At 42.3% G+C, this 26627-nt stretch overlaps 1 protein-coding gene across 1 annotated transcript in view; it reads left to right on the top strand.

Moving 5' to 3' along the window:
* PRICKLE1 (prickle planar cell polarity protein 1) overlaps nucleotides 1-26627 on the top strand; it is a 105219-nt gene that overhangs the window by 71064 nt on the left and 7528 nt on the right. The window lies entirely within an intron of this gene.

Here is a 26627-nt window from a genome sequence, read left to right on the forward strand (position 1 = left end):
GGCAGTACTTAATGATTCAGCGCTTGGTTGAACTGAAAACCTTTCTTGTAGACATGGCTAACCCTCAACTGATGCTAAATGAAAGTCAGTGGAATCAGGTGACTGAGCTGGAAAAATTGCTAGAGCACCCATTTACAGTGGCTAAAAAATTACAAGCAGAGGACTTAACTCCAGGTATTTTCTTAAAGGAGTGGAAGAACCTGATGTTTCGCCTGTCCCAAAGAGGAGGGTTAATTGCAAGTGGCATTGCTACATCAATGAAACGGAGAGAGGAGCTACTATTACAAAATAACATTCTTTTGGCAGCTGTTTATGTAGACCCAATGCATCAGATTCTTCTACATGATCAACAGCTAAGTAAAGGAAAAGAAGCTCTGTTTGAAATAGCAGTAAGGATGAAAGGGTTGCAGAACAGTCAGGAGGAACAAGAAGAATTTGGTCGTCCTGCCACATCTTCACCCTCATCATCAAGTGATGAAGAATTTAATTTCGAAAAATATTTGGATCACAAGGACCGTGGAAAGCGTTCCCGCATATTAGAAGAGTCATCCCCATCAAGGAACACAGCCAGTACATTTCAGCAGAATTTTTCATGTGCACTAAAAGAAATTGAGAAATTTGACCGTTCATCAAAAATAACAGTGCAACAAGCGATTCCTCTGTATCCTGACATTGTCAGAGATGTTGCCCGAGTGGTTACTGCTTTGCCACCAACACAAGTTAGTGTAGAGAGGTTGTTCTCTGCTCTCACAATAATTAGATCAGATTTGAGGGCATCCATGAAGGAGGATCTGACAGAGGCAATACTTTTTCTGAGGACAAATTTATAGATTTCTTCTTATTAACTGCATAAAAGTGTTTATTGCATATTTACTTACAGTTTAGAAAAGTTTATAAAAGTTATTTGCTATATTCTAATTGTATTCTAATAAATGTAGTTTTTGCTCTAAGTGGTCTGATTACTTATATGATGGTGAGAAACTGAATAAGCACGATGTTTAATATTTTACAACAGTAAATTTGTTGTTATGAATTGGCCATTTATGAAGGAGTCGGAGCCTGATAAAATCCAGGAGTCTGAGTCGCAACTGTGGCTTACCAACTCCACAGCCCTGGTGGCCAGCCACCAGAATATTATAGACCAAGTCCAGCAACGGACATGGAGCACTAGAATCCCACAGTATGACCGAATGGTAATGGGTACGTAAGGATAAATAATAAGGGCTGAAATAGCCACCTGCAAGACACCACATATTAAAATTAGCTGTGTGTGGACCCCACCACTTAGGGTGGCGACACGCGTCGGGTCTCTTTTCTGCCTGGCTTTACTCCACATGGGGTCCACACACAGCTAATTTTAATATGTGGTGTCTTGCAGGTGGCCATTTCAGCCCTTATTATTTATCCTTATGTACCCATTACCATTCGGTCATACTGTGGGCTTCTAGTGCTCCGTGTCCGTTGCTGGACTTGGTCTATAATATTCTGGTGGCTGGCCACTTAAGCCTGTCATCCCTGACACTTTTGTAATGCATATGGATAAGCTGCTATTAGGTAACAGTTTCATCTGATATTTTCTCTTTATCTATATTGTGTGTGTGCCCTGCTCATGGTGACCCCTAGTTGCCAACTTCAGCTATGTTTTATTAGGTCTTGAACTATTACTTGCATATATATTTGTGGATGGGTCAATTCTGTATTCTCTACATAGGTTATGCACTGACTATATGGATGGTCCACATCTATCACATTTTCATATGCTGTTTATATGGTTCTAGGGCTTTCACTTACATTGGTACTTTTTTGGAGTAATTTTGCTACAGGTGGTTGGCTCTATTATGAGTTCAGTGTGATTTGTCTGTATGTCACATGTGACTATTTTTAATGTTTTTTTTTCTTGGTTTTTCTATGTCAATATAGTTTGTATAATTTTATGCTACTTCCTGCCTTGGGTGATCCCCCTGTTTGTGGCCTACTTCTTTTTTCTTCTCTTACTTTGTTACATTATGTAGGCCAGGGTTGGATCCCTTTTAGACATTTCGGTGGTGCCCCCGTTCTTTGATTCTGTATGATACATGAGACTTGGCGCTTGTGCTATTCTCACCCATTTTGTGAATCAGATTTGGTCGTACGTGTAAAATGGATGATGCACTGAAGAAATATTTTATTACGGTATCTTACTTTACATTCCAATTTTAAAATTTCACTAAATTCTGGTATAAACCATTCCTGATCAGGATAAATTACTCAATTCAATGTAAAGCGATGTTCCAGTATAGTAGTATTAAAGGGGTTGTATGGCCTTAGGCTACAAGTCTGCAGTCCCTTTATTTTCCGATATAGGCGCCTGGAGTAGCTGGCGCGTGACCGCAAGTATGCAATTTGCATACATGTGGTCCTGTGCCAACTAGGCGTTCGCGGCCTCGCTTAACGCATGTGTATTGGACGAGGCTGGGCACATCTAGTCAGAATGTGGCTAGAAGTATGCAAATTGCATACTTGCGATCACAATGAGTGCCTGGTCCCAGCCTCAGAATTCTCACATCACAGTGGCAGATCCACAAGTCTGCCTTCACATAGTGACTGCAGATTTGTAGCCTAAGGCAGGACAAACACTTAACAATATATAACTTTTTATTTCATATAATAAAATGAGCACACCATAAATAAAAAATGGCACTAATAATTGAAACAAACTTCCTATTTGACAAGCTCTTTTACATGATGCTACAGTATTTTTGCAAATTAATACCTGTGCTTCTCTCTCAACGCTTTTCACTTACTAGTTACTATAGCTTGTATGGATTTCCTCTATTCATATGTAACTAAGGCTGGTTTCACATTAGCGCTTTTGTGCATCCTGCGTCTTTGCATGCGTTTGCGTTTTTTAGGCGCATTCGTTCTTTATGGGTTAAACCCAATGTCTACACATTTTTACGACAAAAGTGCATGTTCATCAAAACGGAGGCCTGCGCATTGCCGTGCACATGCCTGCGTTCCCATAGACTGTAATGCGGTTTTTTTTTTTGTCGCATTCCGTGCTCATGTTTTTGTTTGGTTTTTTTTTTGACAAATTTTGGCACACCCAAAAATGCAACATGTTGCGTCTGGAGTGCAGAGGCGCACACGACTAAAAATGCATGCGCACGAAAATGCATACGGACGTGTGCAAACGCAAGACCATGCGTCCCCCATGTTAAAGATCGGGGCGCATGGATGTGCCGCAAGCGCTCTGCACAAAAACGCTAATGTGAAACCACCCTACTATATTGTACTAATTCCAATCCTAATAATTTGCTGTTAGTTCCCACCTATTAATGAGGGCAGTAATTTTAATTTTCCAGCGATTTCTGCTGCGCTTAGAATGATTAGGTATTGCTGTAATAGGACTTCATATATCTATGTATTCCACTCTTATATAATATTCCTCCAATTTAACCCATATATTAAACAGCATTGTGGATGCTTTTGCTGAAAATAGTTTAGTCCAATAATAATTAATAATACGGACCTGCAGTTTTACATTGCAGATCAATTGAAGCGAATACTCAATATGAACAGTAATTTAACAATAATGACATTGTTGTAAGTCATAGAATCGTAGAGTTGGAAGGGACCTCCTGGGCCATCTGGTCCAACCCCCTGCTCAAAGCAGGATTCGCTAAATCATCCCAGTCAGATGTCTGTCCAGCCTCTGTTTGAAGACTTCCATTGAAGGAGAACTCACCACTTCTCGTGGCAGCCTGTTCCACTCATTGATCACTCTGTCAAAAAGTTTTTTCTAATATCTAATCTGTCTCCTCCCATTCAGTTTCATCCTGTTGCTTCTAGTCTTTCCTTGTGCAAATGAGAATAAAGTTGATCCTTCTACAATGTGACAGCCCTTCAGATATTTGTAGACAGCTATTACAAATATCTGAAGGGCTGTCACATTGTAGAAGGATCCAGGTCTGTGGCGCATCCAAAACTTACTAATTTGCCCTCAGCTAAATAGTGGTTGGAGGAGAAAAGACACTGGCCAGCAATCCTTGCCTACGCCAGTTACCAGCATTGTTAAAATATTTAGAAAAAATAATTTCTCTATTTCACTGCCGGGCCATTATTACCACTTGACGAAATGCATTGGGCTGGTCTGTAGAAGAATTAGTTAGGTTTCAGTCTATAGACTTATTTTATAACCATTATTTAGCTGAAATTTTCCTGTCACCCATGACAGCACCAACAAGAGGGGATCCGCCCTTCAGGGACAGGGGACCTTTAAGATAAAAAGGCGGCTAATCTTTGCGCATCAGTGGTTTCCTGTCATTGATGGGGGGGGGAGGCCCTTCACCTGCACGGCTCCAGCAGCAGCTCTGCAGAAGAAAGCTGTCAAGTTCCCAGACCTGGGCTCTGGTCGGTGGTAGCAGGGCACAGTCTCTGCTTTGGCCGGCGCCAGAGGTACTGGAAGCGCCGCATGGGGGCCGATGGGGTCTCAGCCGTTGGTTGTGCGGTAGTCTGCGGCGCCATCACCGCACTAGTGGCTTGCAGCCCTGTGTCCTGGCGCGGTCACAGAGCGTAGCCGGGAGCTGGAAGTCGCACTCTGAGGTCCCAGATGCGTCATATCGCCCGAGAACACTTACTGGGGTGGGTACAGGAAGCTGCAGGAAACACCAGCTGTCAGATCCCCCTCAGGCATAGTACTGAAGGGTGGATCACTGGCCAGGCAGGGGCACTGGTGCAGCAATGGAGGCGCAGCAAAATCTGCAGGATGGAAATACCAGATGATCCAGGGGGTTCATGCAGGTCCAAGGATTTTAGGACAAGTTGGCGCAGCTCTACCAGGATGGAAGATTCCGCGGTCCCTAATGGAGACCTTTCGGACGATGTCCTGCCTCCTGTTCCGATACCCTTCAATTTCTCTAAGTGGTGAGTGAGCTACAACTACAAAAATTCCATTTTAATAATGCAATTCACACACTCTTTCTCTCCTCTGTCTGGATTTCTGTAAGGAGCCCCCTAGAAAGTGTACAGGGAATTCGAAGCACAGAGCCTGCACTCTGTGTGGGCAGAATCTGACCTGTACATGGCCCAAAAAATTATGCCAGGCGTGTATCAATGACACAGTGCCAAATGAGACCCCTGACTTCTCTTCCACCTTAAGAATTCTCATCAGACCTGAGGTGGAGAGCTCATTAAAGTCCCAGTCATTCTCAGGGGAAATACCAAGAAGGGATTGTACCAAAGTGTCTCCCTTTATCGTCGGTGGCATCTGACAAAAGTTCTGCAGGATACTTCGAATCCTCCTTGTCAGAGAGCGACTCGGACTCGGGTAATTGCTTCCCTCTGGATGAGGTGGACAATTTAGTTAAGGCGGTAAGGTCTACATTGGGACTGGTCGACCAGAAGCCCAAAAAGTCTATCCAAGATGTCATGTTTGACACGTTGGACAAGCAGAAACTCATCCTGGAGTAAAGGTCCCAAATTGGATATTACCATGTCCATGGCCTCAAAAAGTTTGTTCCTCCCCTTTGAGGACTCAAGATTATTGAAAGATCCTCTTGATAGGAAGGTTGACGCCTTTCTTAAAGCAACATGGGAGTCACCGGCAGGTGCGCTGAGACCAGCCATCGTGGCAACTTGCACAGTGAGGTCTCTCATGGTCAGGCTGAGCACATTGGAAGGCCAGCTGGGTGACATTTTGTCCAGTGACGCCATTAGGGCCATGTTCCCTGTAATCACGGGGGCGGCGGCTTTCTTAACAGATTCATCGGCCAACTCAGCCAGACCAGCCGCAAGGCTGCATTATCTAAAGCAGGCCGAAGAGCAGTCTGGTTAAAAAGTTGCCCAGGCAAAAGGGAAACTGTTCTCTCCCTTGTGAAGGTCAATATTTATTCGGTTTGGATGACATCTTAGAAAAAGCGGCCGATAAGAAGAAAGGGTTCCCAAAACCTCCCTTCTCGTCCTTCAGGTAGTCCTTTCGGGGGGGAGGGAGATGATACAACCGAAGAACATCCACAGAATGTAGGAGGATAAACCAAAAAATACCAAGGGGTTCCTGTTTGATACCTCTTCCTGAAGTGGTTGAAAGCCCTCCAAATGACTCTCCACCCCAGGTGAGAGGAAGGCTCTCCCTCTTCCTTCCAGCCTGGGACAAAATCTCATCCACTCCTTGGATTCTCAACCTGGTGGGGGCAGGGTTGAAACTAGAGTTCGGGAGACATCCCCCAAACAGGTTTGTTGTGACGGTCCCACAGGCATTCGACTCGGAGCAGATAGCACTGGAGTCAGAGGTACCAGGTCTCTTTACAAAAGACATTCTGCAGGATGTACCAGCAGGAAAAGGGGAAGGCTTCTATTCTCCCCTCTTTCTAATAAAGAAGCCAGATGGCTCGTACAGAACAATTTTCAACTTGAAAGGCCTGAACAAATTCTTGAAGATCCCGAAATTCAAGATGAATTCCATAAAATCAGCAATTCAACTGCAGTTTCCGGGTTGTTACATGACCGTCTTGGACCTGAATGACGCATATTACCACGTGCCAATACATGTAGCGTTCCTAAAATATCTGAGTGGCAGTAACAGTAGGGGGCACCATAAGGCACCTCCAGTATCAGGCCCTTCCCTTTGGTCTGGCAGTGGCCCCTCATGTATTCATGAAGTCAATAGCGGAGGTTACGGCCCACCTCGGAGAAAGAGAAACAGACTGGTCATCCCATACATGGACTATTTTCTAATAGTAGGCTGTTCTTTCACTCATTTCGACAGTCAAGTGAGGGACATAGCCACCATCTTACAAAGCTTAGGGTGGTGTTTGAACCTAGAAAAATCAAGGTTAGACCCACAAAGGAGACAAATCTTTCTTGGACTCTTACTCGACTCTTGCCAGCAAGAGTGTCATCTACCAGAACAGAAGAAGGAAAAATTGCTCAATCTCCTCTCCAGATCAATACAAAAGCCAGTGATGTCCCCCAGAAGAGCCATGTTTCTTTTGGGCTCCCTGACCTCATGTATCCTGGCAGTAAAGTTGGCCCAGGACCACTCAAGAGAGTTGCAGGGGCTTGTCTTGGAAAACTGACGCTCATTACAAGGGTATCCGGAGAGTAAACGGACACTGTCTTGGGAGGTTGTACATGCACTCTGCTGGTGGCTGGGGATAAAGTCCCTTCGGGAGGGGGTCCAATGATCTCCTCATGTCACCACAGGCGCCAGTCCCAGGGGGTGGGGGGCACATCTGAACAATCATCTGGTTTAGGGAACATAATCAGCAGTAGAAAAGAGAGCTTTCTCTAAATATGTTGGAGCTTCTGGTGGTAGAGAATGTGTTGCAGAGCCTCCTACAGTTCCTGTGAGGCCATCATGTGAAAATATTGTCAACCAGGTCACAGTGGCATACCTAAATCGGCAGGGGGGGTACACGGTCCCATTCCCTAATGTATGTTACTGAGCAAATTTTCAGCCTCGCGGAAAGGAAGATCTTGTCACGATCTGCATTTCACATCAGGGGAAAGGACAATATAACAGCAGATTTTTTGAGATGCAGACCATATCTGCAGGGTGAATGGTCCCTCAAAAGGGCAATATTCAGATGTTTGATGGACATGTGTGGGGAAGCCGGAAATCGACCTTTTTGTCACTCGACAGAACAGCAAAATGGAAAGTTTCTGCTCCCTGGATCTGAAGAAAAATCTCCGGGTGGTAGACTCCTTTTGGATCAAATGGGACTTCACCCTGGCCTATGCCTTTCCCCCAATCTGTCTAATACCAGCAGTTCTCAGGAAGATCAGGCAGGAGGGGTCAAGGGTAGTACTCATAGCCCACTTTTTGCCCAAGAGGCCCTGGATCCTTTGGCTGAGGAGCATGTCAGTCATGAAACCATGGGTCCTTCCAGAGATCCTGGACCTTCTGGATCAAGGGTCCTTGTTCCATCCTCAGGTGGTGACTGGGTTGCACTTAACAGCCTGGAATTTGAGAGGTCAGTGCTAGAGTGTAACGGGTTCTCTACCAACCTGGTCTCGACCTTACTTGCTAATAGGAAACCGGTCACTACAAAAATTTAGGACCTGGAAAAAATTCTTAGCGCCCATAGTGTTCTCTGGAAGAAAGGGTGTCCCTAAAAGAAATCATGGAGTTCCTTCAGAAGGGGCAGGAACAGGGCCTGGCAGTTTAGTACCTTGAAGGTTCAGGTATCCGCCTTAGGGGCTCTATATAATTACAACCTTGTGGGTAATTGGTGGGTGGTCAGATTTAATAAGGCCTGCGCTAGATCCAGACCAGTCGCTGTGGCCAGGGTCCCTCCTTGGGACCTGAACCTGGTCTTGAACGCTTTAACACTACCCCCTTTGAGCCTTTAACTGAGGGGTCCATAAAACTAGTTACACTAAAGACTATACTCTTAGTAGCCCTTACATCAGCGCTGAAAATAAGCGATATACAGGCCCTCTCGGCAGATCCTCCTTTTACCATGGTAATGGACGATGGAATAGTTTTAAAGCCTGATCCTGCCTATCTGCCTTAAGTAGTATCTAGGTTCCATAGGTCGCAGGCGATATCTCTACCTTCCTTCTGTCCTAACCTGAAGAATGATAGGGAAAAGAAATTCCACACCCTAAATGTCAGGAGATGCATCCTTCACTACTGGCAACAAAGCCTTGGAGGAAGGATAGAGCTCCGTTTATCTCCTTCCAGGGTTCTAGGAAGAGGAGGGAGCATCGAAGAGTACCCTATCCAGGTGGGTTAGGGAAGCTATCAGGTTGTCCTTTGTAGGCGCAGGAAGACCGGTCCCTGGCGACCTGAGGTCCCACTCTACAAGAGCGATGGCAACGTCTTGGGCTGAAAGGTCGAATGTGTCCATAGGACAGCTCTGTAAGACTATGTGGTCATTACCCTCCACCTTTTATAGCCACTCTAGACTGGATCTTTCTGCCTCTTTTGATCCCACGTTTGGGGGAAGGGTTCTACAAGTTGTGGTCCCTCCCTAATGGAGTAATTCTCTTGTTGGTGCTGTCATGGGTGACAGGAAAACACATATATTACTTACCGGTAATGTGTTTTTATAGAACCCATGACGGCACCCTTTTATTCCTTCCCGTTACTAAGCCATCACCTTCTGGTTGGGTTATTGTATATAGTTTTCCACTTAAGGTGGGGTTAAGGATAATTGGTATAATCTGTATAAATGTATATACGTGTGTACACTAACTCAGAGGTCCGCTCATACTCTATAATCCACTGATGCGGAGAGAGAGGAGTCGCCCTTTTTATCTTAAAGGTTACCTGTCCTTGAAGGGCGGATCCCCTCGCTCGGTGCTGTCACAGGTTCCGTAAAAACACATTACCAATAAGTAATATAGGTGTTTTTGACATGCAGGTGAAGGGCCAAGCCTTGACGGGTAGCAGGGAGTGACAAGAAATAATTGGATTTTCTAGGGGGGAAAATAAATTATAGGGAAAATTAAAATTAAGATGTGTGAAAAGATTTGCATCTGTCTTCCTTCCATAGACTGCCTCCTGCACTCCCTCAGAAATGCATACCTCATCCTCCTTTCTAACGGTGCTGAGATTTAAGGTTATAGCTCCCCCCTGTGTCGGAATTTCTCCGGGGTCTTGGCGGGGGGTAGCAGAGACCCCCAGAGAGCATGATTTGGGTTGGTTTTTACCGACCCCCGGCGTTGTGATCGCACATCAGAGGAGAGAGAAATGGGGTCCCCCGGTACCTCCGCAGTCCCTGCAGGCTCCCCTGAAGTTCCAAAGGCCGCCGGCTTCGTCTGGGAGAAAATGAAGGGTGCATCTGCAGTGCCACCCGCTGTGATCTGCCAGCCGGCAACGATAGATTTTTATCCTATTGGTTCATTTTGATCACTGTGATAGACCCTATCACAGTGATTAAAATAAAAAAAATAAATCAAACCCCTTTATCACCCCCTTAGTTAGGGAAAAATAATGTAAAAAAAGTATCCCGTTGGGGTCAAAGTTAGGGTTAGGGTTTTGGATTACAGTTGGGGTTACGGTTGGGGTTACGGTTGGGATTAGGACTAGGGTTGGGATTAGGGTTAAGGGTGTGTTGAAGTTATAATAGGGGGGTTTCCACTGTTTAGGCGGCACATCAGGGGCTCTCCAAACGCGACATGGCGTCCGATCTCAATTCCAGCCAATTCTGCATTGAAAAAGTCAAACGATGCTCCTTCCATTCTTCTGTATAGCACTTGGGGTTTCAAAGTGCTCACCATACATCTAGATAAGATCCTTAGGGGGTCTAGTTTCCAAAATGGTGTCACTTGTTTGGGGTTTCCACTGTTTAGGCACATCAGGGGCTCTCCAAACGCAACAATGCGTCCGATCTCAACACCAGCCAATTTTGCATTGAATAGTCAAATGGTGCTCCTTCCCTTCCGAGCTTTGCCATGCGCAGTGGTTTACCTGCATATATGGGATTTTGGCATACTCAGGGCAAATTGTGAAACTTCTGGGGTCCAATTTCTCCTGTTACTCTTGGTAAAATAAAAAAAAAAATTGGATCTGAAGTAAATTTTTTTGAAAAAAAAAAAAGTTAAATGTTCAAATTTTTTTTTTTTTAATAAACATTCCAAAAATTCCTGTGACGCACCTGAAGGATTAATAAACTTCTTGAATGTGGTTTTGAGCACCTTGAGGGGTGCAGTTTTTCGAAAAGTGTCACTTTTGGGTATTTTCTCATAGACAACTCAAAGTGACAATGTGATGTGGTCCCTTAAAAAAAAAAAAAAAAAAAATTGTAAAAATGAGATCACTTTTTTTTAATTTTTTTTTTTTTTTAACCCTTATAACTTCCTAACCAAAAAAAACATTGCTGATTTAAAGTAGAAATGTGGGAAATGTTACTTAAGTATTTTATGTGACATCTCTATGATTTAAGGGCATGAAAATTCAAAGTTAGAGAAAATCGAAATTTTTCATATTTTTCGCCACTTTTTTTTTTTTTTTTTTTTTTTTTCCACAAACGCAAGTCATATCAAAGAAATGTTACCACTATCATAAAGTACATTATGTCACGTGAAAACAATGTCCGAATCCCCGGGATCCATGCAAGTGTTCCAGAGTTATTACCTCATAAAGGGACGGTGGTCAGAATTGTAAAAATTGGCCCGCTCATTAACATGCAAACCACACCTTTTGGGGGTAAAGGATCAAAGAGCACAGTAGACTATTTTTTTACAGGATGCAAAAACTAATTGCAATTTGACATGGTTTCTCATTATATTTTATCTAAGTAAATATCAATCTAAGTTGTTACTGTACAAATAGATGTCAAGTACACCACTAAAACTGGTGTAAAACTAGCTTAAAACTAGCTGAAAACTGATGCATTCAGATTTTAATTTGTTTTAATGTGTTGCATACTTGTTCCGATCCACAAAAACTGATGAAAATAGATGATAGTTTTATAAGGTTGATGGTAGACTTAGGGTCCCGTTACATTTAGCGATGCACCAGCGATCCTGACAACGATACGACCTAGTCAGGATCGCTGGTACATCGCCAAATGGTTGCTAGTGAGCTGCCAGACAGGCAGATCTCGCCAGCGACGCAGCAGCGATAAGCGATCCGTCGGAGGTCGCTCTTACCTGTCACACTGCAGCAATGATGACTTCCGCCTGCGTCCATGCGTCGCTAGTTGGCGCCAGCGGGACTCCAACGAGGAAAAAATGGCCCAGGACATTCGAGCGCGATCGGCTATATCCAGCGCGGGGGGGGGGATCCGGTCGCAGGTACGTGTCACACAGAGATCGCGTCAAAATCTGTGACGCTTTTGTGATATTGCTAGCGATCTCGCTATGTGTAAAAGGCTCTTTAAAGGGGTTTTCCCACAAACAAAAGTTGATCAACAGATCTTGGAATGATTTCCACAATTGGATGTGTAAAATCATAGAATCGCAGCGTTGGAAGGGACCTCCTGGGCCATCTGGTCCAACCCCCTGCTCAAAGCAGGATTTGCTAAATCATCCCAGGCAGATGTCTGTCCAGCCTCTGCTTGAAGGCTTCTATAGAAGTAGAACTCACCACCTCTCGTGGCATTCTGTTCCACTCAATTGATCACTCTAACTGTCAAAAAGTTTATCTAATATCTAATCTGTGTCTCCTCCCATACAGTTTCATCCCATTGCTTCTAGTCTTTCCTCGTGCAAATGAGAATAAAGATGATCCTTCTACAATGTGACAGCCCTTGAGATATTTGTAGACCGCTATTAAGTCTCCTCTCAGTCTTCTCTTCTGCAAGCTAAACATTCCCAAATCCTGCAACCTTTCCACATAAGACAGGGTTTGCAGACTGGTCACCATTCTGGTCGCTCTTTTCTGAACTTGCTCCAGTTTGTTGATGTCTTTTTTAAAATGTGGCGCCAAAACTGGACACAGTATTCCAGATAGGTATGACCAAAGAGGAGTAGAGGGCAATAATGACTTGACGTGCTTCTGTTAATACATCCTAGATTTGTGGGTCGCCCTCCCAGGGCTGTGGGGTACTCTGTACTGGGCCGGTCTCAGGGGGAAGTGTCATGGCAGCGGTGACCCGGTCCGTGGCCCTGGGCGCCCATGTAAAAGGGTTAAAGTGATGGAATAAAGTTTTTGAGTGGAAGATTCGTGACGCCACCTGCGGCGTTTGGCAAAGGAGGTGTTAAGCCGACGCTGCAAGCAGATCCTCTGGGACAGATGGTGTGGTGCAGCTATGATGTTGTAGCCCTCCACAGGTAGGGCTGTTGGTCCCAGGGCAGTGTAGATAGGTGTTGGGGAGGAGGGTGCAGTGCTAGGCACCGGGATGTAGCAGTGACGGAGAGTTTGTACAGTTGTGGCAAAAAATATTGACACCCCCTGCAATTCTGTCAGATAATGCTCAGTTTCTTCCTGAAAATGATTGCAAACACAAATTCTTTGGTATTATCTTCATTTAATTTGTCTTAAATGAAAAAAACAAAAGAGAATGAAGCAAAAAGCAAAACATTGATCATTTCACACACAACTCCAAAAATGGGCCAGACAAAAGTATTGGCACCCTCAGCCTAATACTTGGTTGCACAACCTTTAGCCAAAATAACTGCGACCAATCGCTTCCGGTAACCATCAATGAGTTTCTTACAATGCTCTGCTGGAATTTTAGACCATTCTTCTTTGGCAAACTGCTCCAGGTCCCTGATATTAGAATCATAGAATCGTAGAGTTGGAAGGGACCTCCTGGGCCATCTGGTCCAACCCCCTGCTCAAAGCAGGATTCGCTAAATCATCCCAGTCAGATGTCTGTCTAGCCTCTGTTTGAAGACTTCCATTGAAGGAGAACTCACCACTTCTCGTGGCAGCCTGTTCCACTCATTGAGCACTCTAACTGTCAAAAAGTTTTTGTCTAATATCTAATCTGTGTCTCCTCCCATTCAGTTTCATCCCATTGCTTCTAGTCTTTCCTTGTGCAAATGAGAATAAAGTTGATCCTTCTACAATGTGACAGCCCTTTAGATATTTGTAGACAGCTATTAAGTCTCCTCTCAGTCTTCTCTTTTGCAAACTAAACATTCCCAAATCCTGCAACCTTTCCTCATAAGACAGGGTTTGCAGACCGGTCACCATTCTGGTCGCTCTTTTCTGAACTTGCTCCAGTTTGTTGATGTCTTTTTTAAAATGTGGTGCCCAAAACTGGACACAATATTCCAGATGAGGTCTGGAATATTGAAGGGTGCCTTCTCCAAACTGCCATTTTTAGATCTCTCCACAGGTGTTCTATGGGATTCAGGTCTGGACTCATTGCTGGCCACCTTAGAAGTCTCCAGTGCTTTCTCTCAAACCATTTTCTAGTGCTTTTTGAAGTGTGTTTTGGGTCATTGTCCTGCTGGAAGACCCATGACCTCTGAGGTAGACCCAGCTTTCTCACACTGGGCCCTACATTATGCTGCAAAATTTGTTGGTAGTCTTCTGACTTCATAATGCCATGCACACGGTCAAGCAGTCCAGTGCCAGAGGCAGCAAAGCAACCCCAAAACATCAGGGAACCTCCGCCATGTTTGACTGTAGGGACCGTATTCTTTTCTTTGAATGCCTTTTTTTTTTTTTTTTTTTTTTTTTTTTCCTCCTGTAAACTCTGATGCCTTTGCCCAAAAAGCCCTACTTTTGTCTCATCTGACCAGAGAACATTCTTCCAAAACATTTTAGGCTTTTAGGTAAGTTTTGGCAAACTCCAGCCTGGCTTTTTTATGTCTCGGGGTAAGAAGTGGGGTCTTCCTGGGTCTCCTACCATACAGTCCCTTTTCATTCAGAAGCCGACGGATAGTACGGGTTGACACTGTTGTACCCTCGGACTGCAGGGCAGCTTAAACTTCTTTGGATGTTAGTCGAGGTTCTTTATCCAACATCCGCACAATCTTGCGTTGAAATCTCTTGTCAATTTTTATTTTCCGTCCACATCTAGGGAGGTTAGCCACAGTGCCATGGGCTTTAAACTTCTTGACACTGCGCATGGTAGACACAGGAACATTCAGGTCTTTGGAGACGACTTGTAGCCTTGAGATTGCTCATGCTTCCTCACAATTTGGTTTCTCAAGTCCTCAGACAGTTCTTTGGTCTTCTTTCTTTTCTCCATGCTCAATGTGGTACACACAAGGACACAGGACAGAGGTTGAGTCAACTTTAATCCATGTAAACTGACTGCAAGTGTGATTTAGTTATTGCCAACACCTGTTAGGTGCCACAGGTAAGTTACAGGTGCTGTTAATTACACAAATTAGAGAAGCTGTGCCAATACTTTTGTCCACCCTCTTTTTTATGTTTGGTGTGGAATTGTATCCAATTTGGCTTTAGGAAAATTCTTTTTGTGTTTTTTAATTTAAGACAAATTAAATGAAGATAATACCAAAGAATTTGTGTTTGCAGTCATTTTCAGGAAGAAACTGAGTATTATCTGACAGAATTGCAGGGGTGTCAATGCTTTTGGCCACAACTGTAGGGAGAAGGCAAGGACACAGCGGGGTGCGGTTTCTTTACCTTTACTTTGGCTTGGCAAATGCAGTCCAGGGTCCCGATTACAGATGGCACAGGAGCTAATTATCCTGGAAGCAACTCAGGAATCTCTCTATGCAGATAGGTTGTGTAGTCTCCTTCCTAGCGCTTACTTGAGGTACCTGCAGTACTGTCTTACACTGAAGTTCCTCCTTCTTGTTCCCCCTCAGATCTAGCTCGTATGGCACTGCTGTAGCCTTCTATCTTGTCTCTTGGCTCACCCGTTGCTGTTGTGCCTCCGAGTCTTAGGTGGGAATAGAGCATTTACTGTTGAGTTCATTTTTCCCTTCACCATTGAGGTCTGATGAACTCCCTCTTCTAGTGAAGGAAGGTAGTGAGGCTGATTACCAAGCACCTGGGCAGGATGATGATGACTGGGTCACTGGAATTGCTGACTGGATATAAGGCAGCCGACGCCCTTCTGCCTTGCGGGTGATTACTCTGAGGGATTCTAGGAGACCAGTCTGATTCCTGCTTCTCAAAAGCTAAGTTTTCTGCTCTGCGTTTTGGTTTTGTTTTGTCTTGTTTTTCTGGATTTCTGCCTTTCCTGCTGAGGTGAGCTGAATTCCTTTTTGCTCTGTCTTCAGAAAATTCCTGAGTACTGATATAGTCTTTTTGAAGCGTAGCTTCTTCAGGGCTTTTTTCCCTATCAGTCTGTTGGCTCTTGTTTTGATAGGGTTTTGGCGGATTGCAGACAGCAGCTTTTCTATCCTGTCCTATTTAGTTAGCTTGGGCCCCATCGTTTGCTCAGCCTATCTTTCTATCTGTGTGAGTGTTTTTTCATCTTGCTTCACCGTCATTATATGTTGGGGGCTGCCTATTGCTTTGGGGTCTGCTCTGGGGCAGTTTAGATTTCCCTTTCTGTCTTTAGGCTATTTAGTTCTCCGGCTGTGATCGAGGGGTCTAGGGCACCATAGGAACCCCCCCACGGCTACTGCTAGTTGTTGATAGGTTCAGGGGTCTGCAATCCGATAGCTGCCAACTTCTCTGGTTTTGCTTGTATTTCTGTTTTTGCCTCCTACGGTGACTCATTCATAACAATTTACAGCTTCCTATTCCTCTGATTTCTGTTGCAGGACCTTCAGTATCCATACAACCGTGGAGACGAGGCTACAGATCATGCACTCCAGCTGGGAATGGGCTCTCAACTCCGCTCAGTCTCCCAGCTTCTCTCTCCACGTCTACACACTTCGGCCTCCTCACACGAACTCCTAATTTCGCCTCCTGGCCCTCAGAGCGCACTCCTCCCCCATCTCTGGTTCAGAGTTCCCTCTGCTGGCCCGGAGTGGGAACTGTTGCATGTTATGGTTAACTGCCAGAGAGACCCTTCATTGCTTCCAAGCCTGACATCACCCTCCCTGGAGGAAGGCAATGCCAGTGTGGTGACCATACTCCTGGGGGTGTCACAATTGCATTTGCCTTTTTTGCTGCTGCATCACACTGTTGACTCATATTCAGTCTGTGATCTATTAGTATACCCAAGTCTTTTTCACATGTGCTGTTGCTTATCCCTATTCCTCCCATTCTGTATATGCTTTTTTCATTTTTATTGCCCAGATGTAGTTCTTTGCATTTTTCCCTGTTAAAAACCATTCTGTTAGTTTCTGCCCACTGCTCCAGTTTTATTTGTATCTTTTTGAATCCTCTCTCTCTTCTCTAGTATTAGCTATCCCTCCTAGCTTTGTGTCATCAGCAAATTTAATCAGTTTACCCTCAATTCCTTCATCTAAATCGTTGATAAAGATGTTGAACAATACAGGGCCCAGGACAGAGCCCTGTCGTACCCCACTTGAGACATTCTCCCAACTGGATGTGCAGCCATTTACGACCACTCTTTGGGTCCGATCACTAAGCCAGTTATGAATCCACCTAACAGTTGCCTTATAACCAAATTAAGGATAAGAAACCCATATATACTAATATGTGCTATAGAGTAAAGGGTTAATATGCAAACGGAAAATATGGACAATCGCAAACAACATAAACATACACAGAAAAAAACAAGCGATCGAAAAAAGTCCAAAAGACTAAATGAATTCAAAAGGTAAAACATTGAATCTTTATTGTGATATGACCAAGGTATAGGGAGGGTGAAAACAAGTCAAACATGACCATGGTAGCACGAGGGCGACCAAGTGGGGCATACATAGGGCTTATGGACAATGTAGGGGAGAACAGGTTGCTTAGACATAGTTATGCTAGTAACATTGGAAATATAGCACCCATCCCCAAACTAAACATATTACATACACAACCCAACAGGATGTACTAGTATAAAGATAACTCTGAATCATAATGCAAACATCTTTACCTGTTGGAATGGTAAATGGAGGTCCACCCAGGTATGACCCCCCCCCCCCCAACGCACGTTTCGGCAAATGGCCTTTCTCAAGGGGTGATGGGAAAAGGGAAGTGAGGGATATTTAAGATAGAGTCCACCAATAAGATGGTAAATCACACACATGTGACAAATCATGTCCATTCCATACTTAGCCATTTTTTCAATAAGGATTGTGTGAGATACTCTGTCAAATGCTTTGCTGAAGTCAAGATATACTATAGCTACAGCATTTCCCTGATCCACCCAATCAGTGATTCCGTCATAGAAGGAAATTAAGTTAGTCTGACATGACTTATTAGTTACAAACCAATGCTGACTCTGTTTAATCACTTCATTCTTATCCAGGTACTTGCATACATGTTTAATAATTTGTTCAAAGATCTTTCCTGGTATAGAAGTCAGACTCATCGGCCTATAGTTGCCTGGGTCCACCTTCTTCCACTTTTTTGACGATGGGATCAACATTTGCTCTTCTCAAGTCTTCTGGGACTTCTCATGTTCTCCAAGAATTTAAAAGGATTATGGAGAGTGGTTCAAAAATGTCTTCTATCTCCTTCAGTACTCTGTACATAAAATGTTCCTGTGCTGAGATAATCTTATAAATATGCCCATGCTGTGTTTGACTGCACATAGTATGATCAGACCAACGCTCCTGGGCCGTGGAGGAAGCAAAAGTGAGGATACAGACATTACAGCATGGGATCAGAGCTGGTTCTTTGAAGTAAAACATTTTGTTTAAAAACAGGCAGTTAAATGTTTTACCTCATAAAAATAATCAGCTGTGAACCCTACTGTAATGTCTGTGTACTTTTTTTTTTTTTTTTTTTTTTTCTTTCTACCCTGCCCAGGAGCTGTGGTATGATCAGACCATGTTCCTGTACAGTCACACAACCATTACACAGCAGGGGCACATTTATTATATTCTCCACAAAGGAACATTTTATGTACACATCCAATAGTGGAAATTATTCCAAAATCTATTGATTTAAAATCAAAATTCCTTTAAGTTCATAGAGTTAGGTTATAGAATTAACACGTTGATCCAGAGAAAGTCAAAAACCCCATGGGTCAGACCTATTAGTGGAAAATGCAGCAGGGAAAGGGAAAATGGTCTAAGTTGAGACAATGATATTTGATGTGAAATACAGGGATATTCTTGAGCAAAACCTGTTTGTCAGTGATTTGTGACTGTGACGGAGGTTCACCTTCCAACAAGACAACGACCCCAATACATACTGCTAAACACTCGAGTGATATAAGGGGAAACGTGTAAATGTTTTGGAGAGGCCTAGTGAAAGCCCAGACCTTAATCCAGTTGAGAATGTGTGCAAACTTGAATATTGTTGTTCACCAGAGGAAACCATTTAACTTTAAGGAGCTTGAGAAGTTTTAAATTGAGGAATGGGCAAAAGTCCTAATGGCAAGATATGGAAAGTTCATAGAGACCTATCCAAAGCAATTTACATATGTAATTGCTGCAAAGGAAGGTTCTATAGAGTACTGACTTTAGGAAGGAGGATGGGGGGGGTGAATAATTATACACACTGAAGATTTAGTCCTATTTTGTTTGCTTCACAATAAAAAGAAAACCAAATGTTCACAGTTGTAGGCATGTTCTTTACATTAACTGATGCAAACCCTAAAAAAAACAACATGAAATTCCAGGTTGAGATAGCAAAACACAAAATACACTAAGAGTGGGGGGGGGGGGGGGGCACTGTAAAACCAGGAGATTCAATCATCAAGGTTACCCAAATTGCAGATTGCATTGTATTAATCTTCCTGTCAATGCTTTGGTGTGTTTTGCTGGAGGTTGAAGTGTCAGAGGTAACTGTTTGTAAATGGATTACATTGGTTAAAAACTAAATCTATTGCCTGAGGTTGCCACTCATTGTGGAAAGCTATTGTTGAACAAATCCTCTTAAGTGATTAGTTTTTATTTCTTTAGTAAGGGTAAGTGGGATTTGTAGATTAATAAACTAAAACTGTAAATGACATAGATCACAATCAGCCCTGAAACTGATGTTAATGGCCAAACTTTGCTGCCTGCACCTAATTAGTTGTACATACTGTGCAGTGTCCACATTGGGCGGCAGGAAAGCTGTTCTCCCATGCAAGTCTGCTTACACAGAGCCACCTGGGGTGATCCCTACAGCAAGGCACTGTAAGGTTAGGAGTGGCCAAAGTTCTTATGTATGGGCCTTGGGTAAAAGAAGCTGGGATTGCTGGTGGCCATCTGATCCTGTGTTGTTGGAATTTTGGGTAATCAAAGGGATGAATGGGGGGTTGGGCCAGTGACAGCATGAATAAGTAGAGGGGCTGGCCCTTTTAAGTACAGGTAGGGTATGGCTTGCAGTGCTCAGTTGGACAGAATGGAAAGTTACATCAAGTTGTATGTATAGCTGCCTTTTGAAACGTCTCCAAAGGATTTGTTTGGTGTCGTATAAATCACTGGAACAGTTCTGCTACCTAACCACTTGAGGTAATATCAAGACCTAAATCCAATGGCATCGCTACATGTAGTTTTAATATTTTGCTTATTCATTATATTCTTTTTAGTATATTTTTTATTTACCCATTTTTTTTTTATCTTTTGTTAATGTATTTAATATGTGGCCGTAAATATGGGATCATTGGAAATGATAGTTGAGTATTTTGTATTATCCTCTGGTCTGCCGACTACAAACCTGTTTTCATTTCTCTGTAGTTATTTTCATGCTACATGGAGCTCAGACACTTAATCTCATGGCTTTATGTAAGTGAGGTTAATTGGATGTTGATGCCTGAACCATGAAGCTGTAGGCAAAGAGGGGTCAGGTCTGCTCAGGTTCCTCAGTGTGCCTCTGTTCTAGATGACATACAAGATGGCCCCATATTTGATCCCTTTTATGGAACAAACGTTGCATTTGTAGGTAGCATGTGCACGTTTGTTGTCAGCTGGCCTGTCTGATCTGCAGGTGGTCTGGCTGCGCTTTAAATTTCATGGGAATGTTGGATTTCCTTATACATGCCCCTGTTTAATCTGCCCACACAAAAGAATATTTCCAAAGGTTCAGTATAGCTGGTGAGTGTTGAAGACCCAGCAATTGATTGATCCATAACGATAATGTGTGTTTATGCTATCAGATTTCATCAGACCTGTTTTTGTGGTATAGAATTTTTCTATACATTTTTTGTTTGTACCATAAACCTTATGACAGGTTTAACTTGTGGGTGCCCTCTTCCTGGAAATCTGTTTCAATGCCTCCCATAATATAAAGAACAATAGAGTGTTGTTCAGTTCAGCAGGTGATGGTGTGAGATGTAAATATCTGAGTACATTGGACTAGTCAGCTTCTGTTTCCCAAAGGTCATGACAGGACAGATCCCAAAAAACGGGGAATGATGGCCACTAAAGGTTTTATTGTTGCTAGCTTAACTACTTGTTTTAGTTCTAAATGTGTGTTGCCCCTCCTCTACCCTAGCATCAGGACTTCTTGATCACCACTCACTCTTTTGAAGTGGATGATTTACTACAAGTTATTAGAGTACTAATCTTTTATTATACAGTTTCATGGTGACTGGCCTCTATGTGAATTAAAGATTCATCCGTAAATGAGGGTGTGGGACAATTGAATTGGCTTATATTGATGCCTTTTATATGGTTTCTCATTGGCATCTTTCTGTTTCGGACATCTGTGTCTATAAAAGGTAAAATTCTGCATGCGGTGGCTAGAGAGCGCCCAACAAGGGGGGTCAATGTAATGAAAATGTATAGCATAGGGGGAAAAAAAGCATGATGGGCCTCTCACTTGGTGCATCACAAGTTTTAACTTGAACTGAAATGCTTGCCGAGGGTAGTGGTTACAACTGGTACAAATGGCTTTCCATACTGTCATTCTAGCTAGGAAGAACCCAGTTGTCTTATTAGTCTGGGCCTTCATATTCAGGATTATAGACCCCTTCATCGTATATCAACAAGCTCCACAATTTTGTGATTCTTGATGTCTTGGTAGTATCTGCCAACTCGATGTAACCCTTTCCATTACGGTCTTAACGATAGTAGGTTGGCATTGCTTTGGGGCCCTGGAGCTGAGGGGGCCCAAGAGATTTCAGTTGCCAATATGAGGAGACAATTAATATTAAAGATCCATGATTGCTAAGGGCCCTTCTAAAAATTGTCCTTTGGGGCCCAGGGGTTAAAAATTTCAGCACTGCTTCCCACCCTACTGAAAACTGTCACACCAAACACATCAATAAAGGTGGAGGATTAATCACTTATGGTGTTACTGATTTCCAGAAAATACTGTCCTACACTTAAAGCAGATTCTTATTTATTCTTTGCAGTTTTTGCCTTAAAATAGCCTTATATCAAGATTAGTTTTTACAGCTGCTGTGCTGGTTTGTGCATGCTGACATGTCCAGCAGTCTACCACTTCCTTTGAAGAACATGTACAACTGTAAAAGCATTCACTTGTATGTCTGCTTGAGCACCCCCCAATCCTGCTCAACAATTACTCAGTGTATGGGGTGCCTGTAAAGTTTTCAATTCGCAGCCAGTCCTGTAGGGCCATTTTCTTTTAATGTGAAATTATTGAAATTTTATTCACTGTGATAGAAAGTAAGAAATGGGGATTTATGGGTCTTCCATGGTGATATATTTTTATTTTTAATAACAAAAATGAATTGTCCTAGAATTTTACAATGGTATTTGGGAAGATTCAATAAATGAATTCAACTGAGTCTAATTTGTGACAGAATAACTTATTACCACATCCAGTAGAAAGAGTATACAATTCTACTTTATGGATAATGATTACCCACCAAATCAATTAGTTTAACACTGTCCTTATTGAAGCATATTATGCTTTTCCACCTCATTTAGTAATGTGTGAAAAGTACTGTATTGATGCTCTTTTTCAACATACTTTACTATCATCTGGTTTGGAAATGATTTGGCTTTTTTGGTGTTGAAGGACTAAACCCCCTTCACTGTGAATTAACAGCTTATCTTCTAAATTGAAATATTTCTGTATTTTTTGATATCCCATGGCTGTAGTGAAAAACCTAAAATAAAAATATACCATTAAACTACCAAACTTTCCAATGTTTTTCTACTCCTCTGGAGAATAATTTGAATCTGCCTATTGCATCTTGAATGTGCGGTGTAGTTTTTTAAGATGTCTGCGTGAAAGCTTAAGCCTTGACCTGCGCGAGAGCAGCTGTGGAGACAACTCTGCCATTATACAGGTGACAGGGTCTGCACTGTATGCAGATGCTAATATTTCAGTCTGGGTAGACCATCATGTTTCCTATGGATAAGACCTTCTTTATACCAGCTTCTGAGGCTGAGAACATTACACAGTTGAGCTTTACTGCTTTTGCCAAGGCGATGTCTCCACCGGTGGATCCCCCAGAAATCGAAATTGGCTCAGTAAAAAAAGAACATGTTTCATAAAAAAATTTTCATACTCTCTGCTTTGGTTCTCATCCCACCCATACAGTGACTCTGTATTCTTTACAGCCGGTTTACACGTTTTCCGAATGTAACTTATACTGTATGAGTCATTGCGTTCTGGAAGTCCACAAATAAGGACTTCTTCTTTTTCTTTATGAATTGGTTTGATTTTTTTTTTTTTTTTTTTTTTTTAATTCTGTAGACAAAATTTATTGGAAATTTTTACATTTCCAAATTTTAGTGGTTCTAAGAAACAAATCTGATTCTGCTGTAATAAAAATAGATCTCTATAATTGGTAGTTATAAATCCCATATACTGTGGCTAGTGATAGTTATGTGTGTGGTAATTTTCTTTATGCCAATTGTATGTATTGGATATGACTAGCAGTGATAGGACAGTCCAACAGTCTGGATTGCCTTCATTGGACCTTTTTATATGCCACAAGTTCAGTACTTTTTTTTTTTTTTTTAAATCAGATATTTTTTATTTGAACATTTTCCAACAAAACAGGTATAACAACCCTGGGGAACGCAGTCCCCTTACCCCACCCCCCCTCGCCCCTGAATTGTCCCCCGTCTTAACAAAAATAAACATATTATATAGCGTCAATCATAGAATCGTAGAGTTGGAAGGGACCTCCTGGGCCATCTGGTCCAACCCCCTGCTCAAAGCAGGATTCGCTAAATCATCCCAGTCAGATGTCTGTCCAGCCTCTGTTTCAAGACTTCCATTGAAGGAGAACTCGCCACTTCTAGTGGCAGTTTGTTCCACTCATTGATCACTGTCAAAAAGTTTTTTCTAATATCTGTCTCCTCCCAATTCAGTTTCATCCCATTGCTTCTAGTCTTTCCTTGTGCAAATGAGAATAAAGTTGATCCTTCTACAATGTGACAGCCCTTACAGCCCAATGGTCCCGCCACCACCCCGGGATTCACCACTATGGGTAAGAAATAAATCCTTTATGATGTGTACTGACGGTTGAATATTGGGAGCTTAGCAATACATTGTGGGATTTATAGGTTAGCTACTGAGCAGTGCAATGGCACATAAAGGCACTTACCCCAGTCAGGGCATTATATGCATTTATACTTGATACATAGTCAAAGACTATGTGCCCACTTTAGGACTTGGGGTTATCCATTTCTCCTGTAATCCCCTTTTGTTAGTCCCTATTCACCTGACTATCACATCTTACCGGGTGTTCTGACCATGTTGTCTTTCACCAATGTACTGACTCATATTTTGTAATTACTGGTATTTTAATGCTTTAAAGTTTAATAAAATATTCATATTTTTTGCACATATTATTCTGTGTGTATTTTGTATCTAATGATGTAGCTCTTATTTATTGGGCGTTTTCTGAACTCAATTGTGTCTGTTGTATGCTCTAGTACCGAGTTGCCCACCTTTCTTGGACTTAAGTTCATTTGTGATTAAATTTAGGCATGATTTTCTATATTCAAACCTTTCCTCATAAGACAGGGTTTGCAGACCGGTCACCATTCTGGTCGCTCTTTTCTGAACTTGCTCCAGTTTGTTGATGTCTTTTTTAAAATGTGGTGCCCAAAACTGGACACAATATTCCAGATGAGGTCTGACCAAAGAGGAGTAGAGGGAAATAATGACTTCACGTGATCTAGACTGTATGCTTCTGTTAATACATCCTAGAATTGTATTTGCCTTTTTTGCTGCTGCATCACACTGTTGATTCATATTCAGTCTGTGATCTATTAGTATACCCAAGTCTTTTTCACATGTGCTGTTGCCTAGCCCTATTCCTCCCATTCTGAATATGCTTTTTTTCATTTTTATTGCCCAGATGTAGTACTTTGCATTTTTCCCTGTTAAAAACCATTCTGTTAGTTGCTGCCCACTTCTCCAGTTAATTTATATCTTTTTGAATCCTCTCTCTCTTCTGTAGTATTAGCTATCCCTCCTAGCTTTGTGTCATCAGCAAATTTAATCAGTTTACCCTCAATTCCTTCATCTAAATCATTGATAAAGATGTTGAACAATACAGGGCCCAGGACAGAGCCCTGTGGTACCCTACTTGAGACATTCTTTCAACTGGATGTGCAGCCATTTACAACCACTCTTTGGGTCTGATCACTAAGCCAGTTATGAATCCACTAACAGTTGCCTTGTCCATTCCATACTTAGTCATTCTTTTCAATAAGGATTGTATGAGATACTTTGTCAAATGCTTTGGGTGGATCAAGGAAATGCTGTAGATATAGTATATCTTGACTTCAGCAATCAGTGATTCTGTCATAGAAGGAAATTAAGTTAGTCTGACATGACTTATTAGTTAAAAACCCATGCTGACTCTGTTTAATCACTTCATTCTTATCCAGGTCCTGACATACATGTTGTTTAATAATTTGTTCAAAGATCTTTCCTGGTATAGAAGTCAGACTCACCGGCCTATAGTTGCCTGGGTCCACCTTCTTCCACTTTTTGAAGATGGGAACAACATTTGCTCTTCTCCAGTCTTCTGGGACTTCTCCTGTTCTCCAAGAATTTTCAAAGATTATGGAGAGGGGTTCAAAAATTTCTTCTGCTATCTCCTTCAGTACTCTGGGGAGTAATTCATCTGGACCTGGAGACTTGAATTCATTTAGGTTAGCTAAGTGTTTCCTCACTATCTTTCTTTTTATAGATATCCTGGATTCTTCTATTCCCTTAATAGGACAGTGAAGAACAGTTGATGTTACATTTCCTTTCTGAGAGAAAACAGATGCAAAATAGGAATTTAAAAGTTTGGCCGCCTTAACATCCTGTCTTACCATTTCATTTTCATCCTGTAAAAATCCTATAGCATCTTTGACTTTTCTTTTACTTTTGACATATCCTCAAAATCCTTTATTATTGCTTTTGATATCTCTTGCAAGCCTCAATTCATTGTCAGCTTTAGATAATCTGATTTGTGCCCTGCAGTTTCTGCAGACAGCATTATATTCTTCTTTAGATATGCCTCCCTCTTTCCATTTTATAAACTTTTTTTCTTCCTTTTTAGCATGTGCTTAAGTTCTGTGTTCATCCATCCTGGTTTCCTTAAATGCTTCCTATTCTTCCCTCTTTTCAGAATTGTTAACAATTGTGCCTTGATGATTTCATTTTTAAAGATTTCCCATCCTTCCTGGATATTTTTGTCTTTAAGGATATCCAGCCATTGGATCCCTCCAATTCTCTTTCTGAATCCCTTAAAATCCAATGTAACGTCTCCTCGAATAACAGTAAGTAGAGATACAGGAGAGGCTCCAGATGTGCTACATATAGACAAGACTTCTCTTTAATTCAGTAAAGGTACACTCAAATGAGACCTAATCGGAATCTCTAACTCTCTAGATGCAAGGCCCGTGCTGTCTATCCATGATGCCCAAATCTTTTCAAATTTTCCGATACAACCTTTCCAAGTAAATTGCTTTTTCCATGTTAATCACCCAATTCACCTTACTAATATATTCCGGAATGGAGGGTGTCTGATCATCCAACCAGTGCTGTGCTATCAACTTTCTAAACATATATAACATTCCAGCCACCGCTATTTTGCCATACTCATCTGTCGTTAGATCTTCAACATACCCCAATACACATACCATAGGTGAGCAGTCCAGCCCCCCCGAATAAACTTTGTTAATGATATCAACTACTTCTTCCCCTAGACGATCCAGCTTGGGGCAAGACCACATCATATTAATAAGATCCGCAGACTGAGTCTTACATCTATTGCACATAGGGTTGTCTCTGAGTCCAATATCATGCAAAAATCACAAATTCAGTTCTTGAAATGTTAAGCACACACACAAAGATGACCGTTGGTATAGGGGGTTAGAGATGTTCCTGCCATTGTGTG

The sequence above is a fragment of the Dendrobates tinctorius genome, unplaced genomic scaffold (assembly GCF_039654945.1).
Source record: "Dendrobates tinctorius isolate UK_male_01 unplaced genomic scaffold, ASM3965494v1 ptg000035l, whole genome shotgun sequence".
NCBI lineage: Eukaryota > Metazoa > Chordata > Amphibia > Anura > Dendrobatidae > Dendrobates > Dendrobates tinctorius.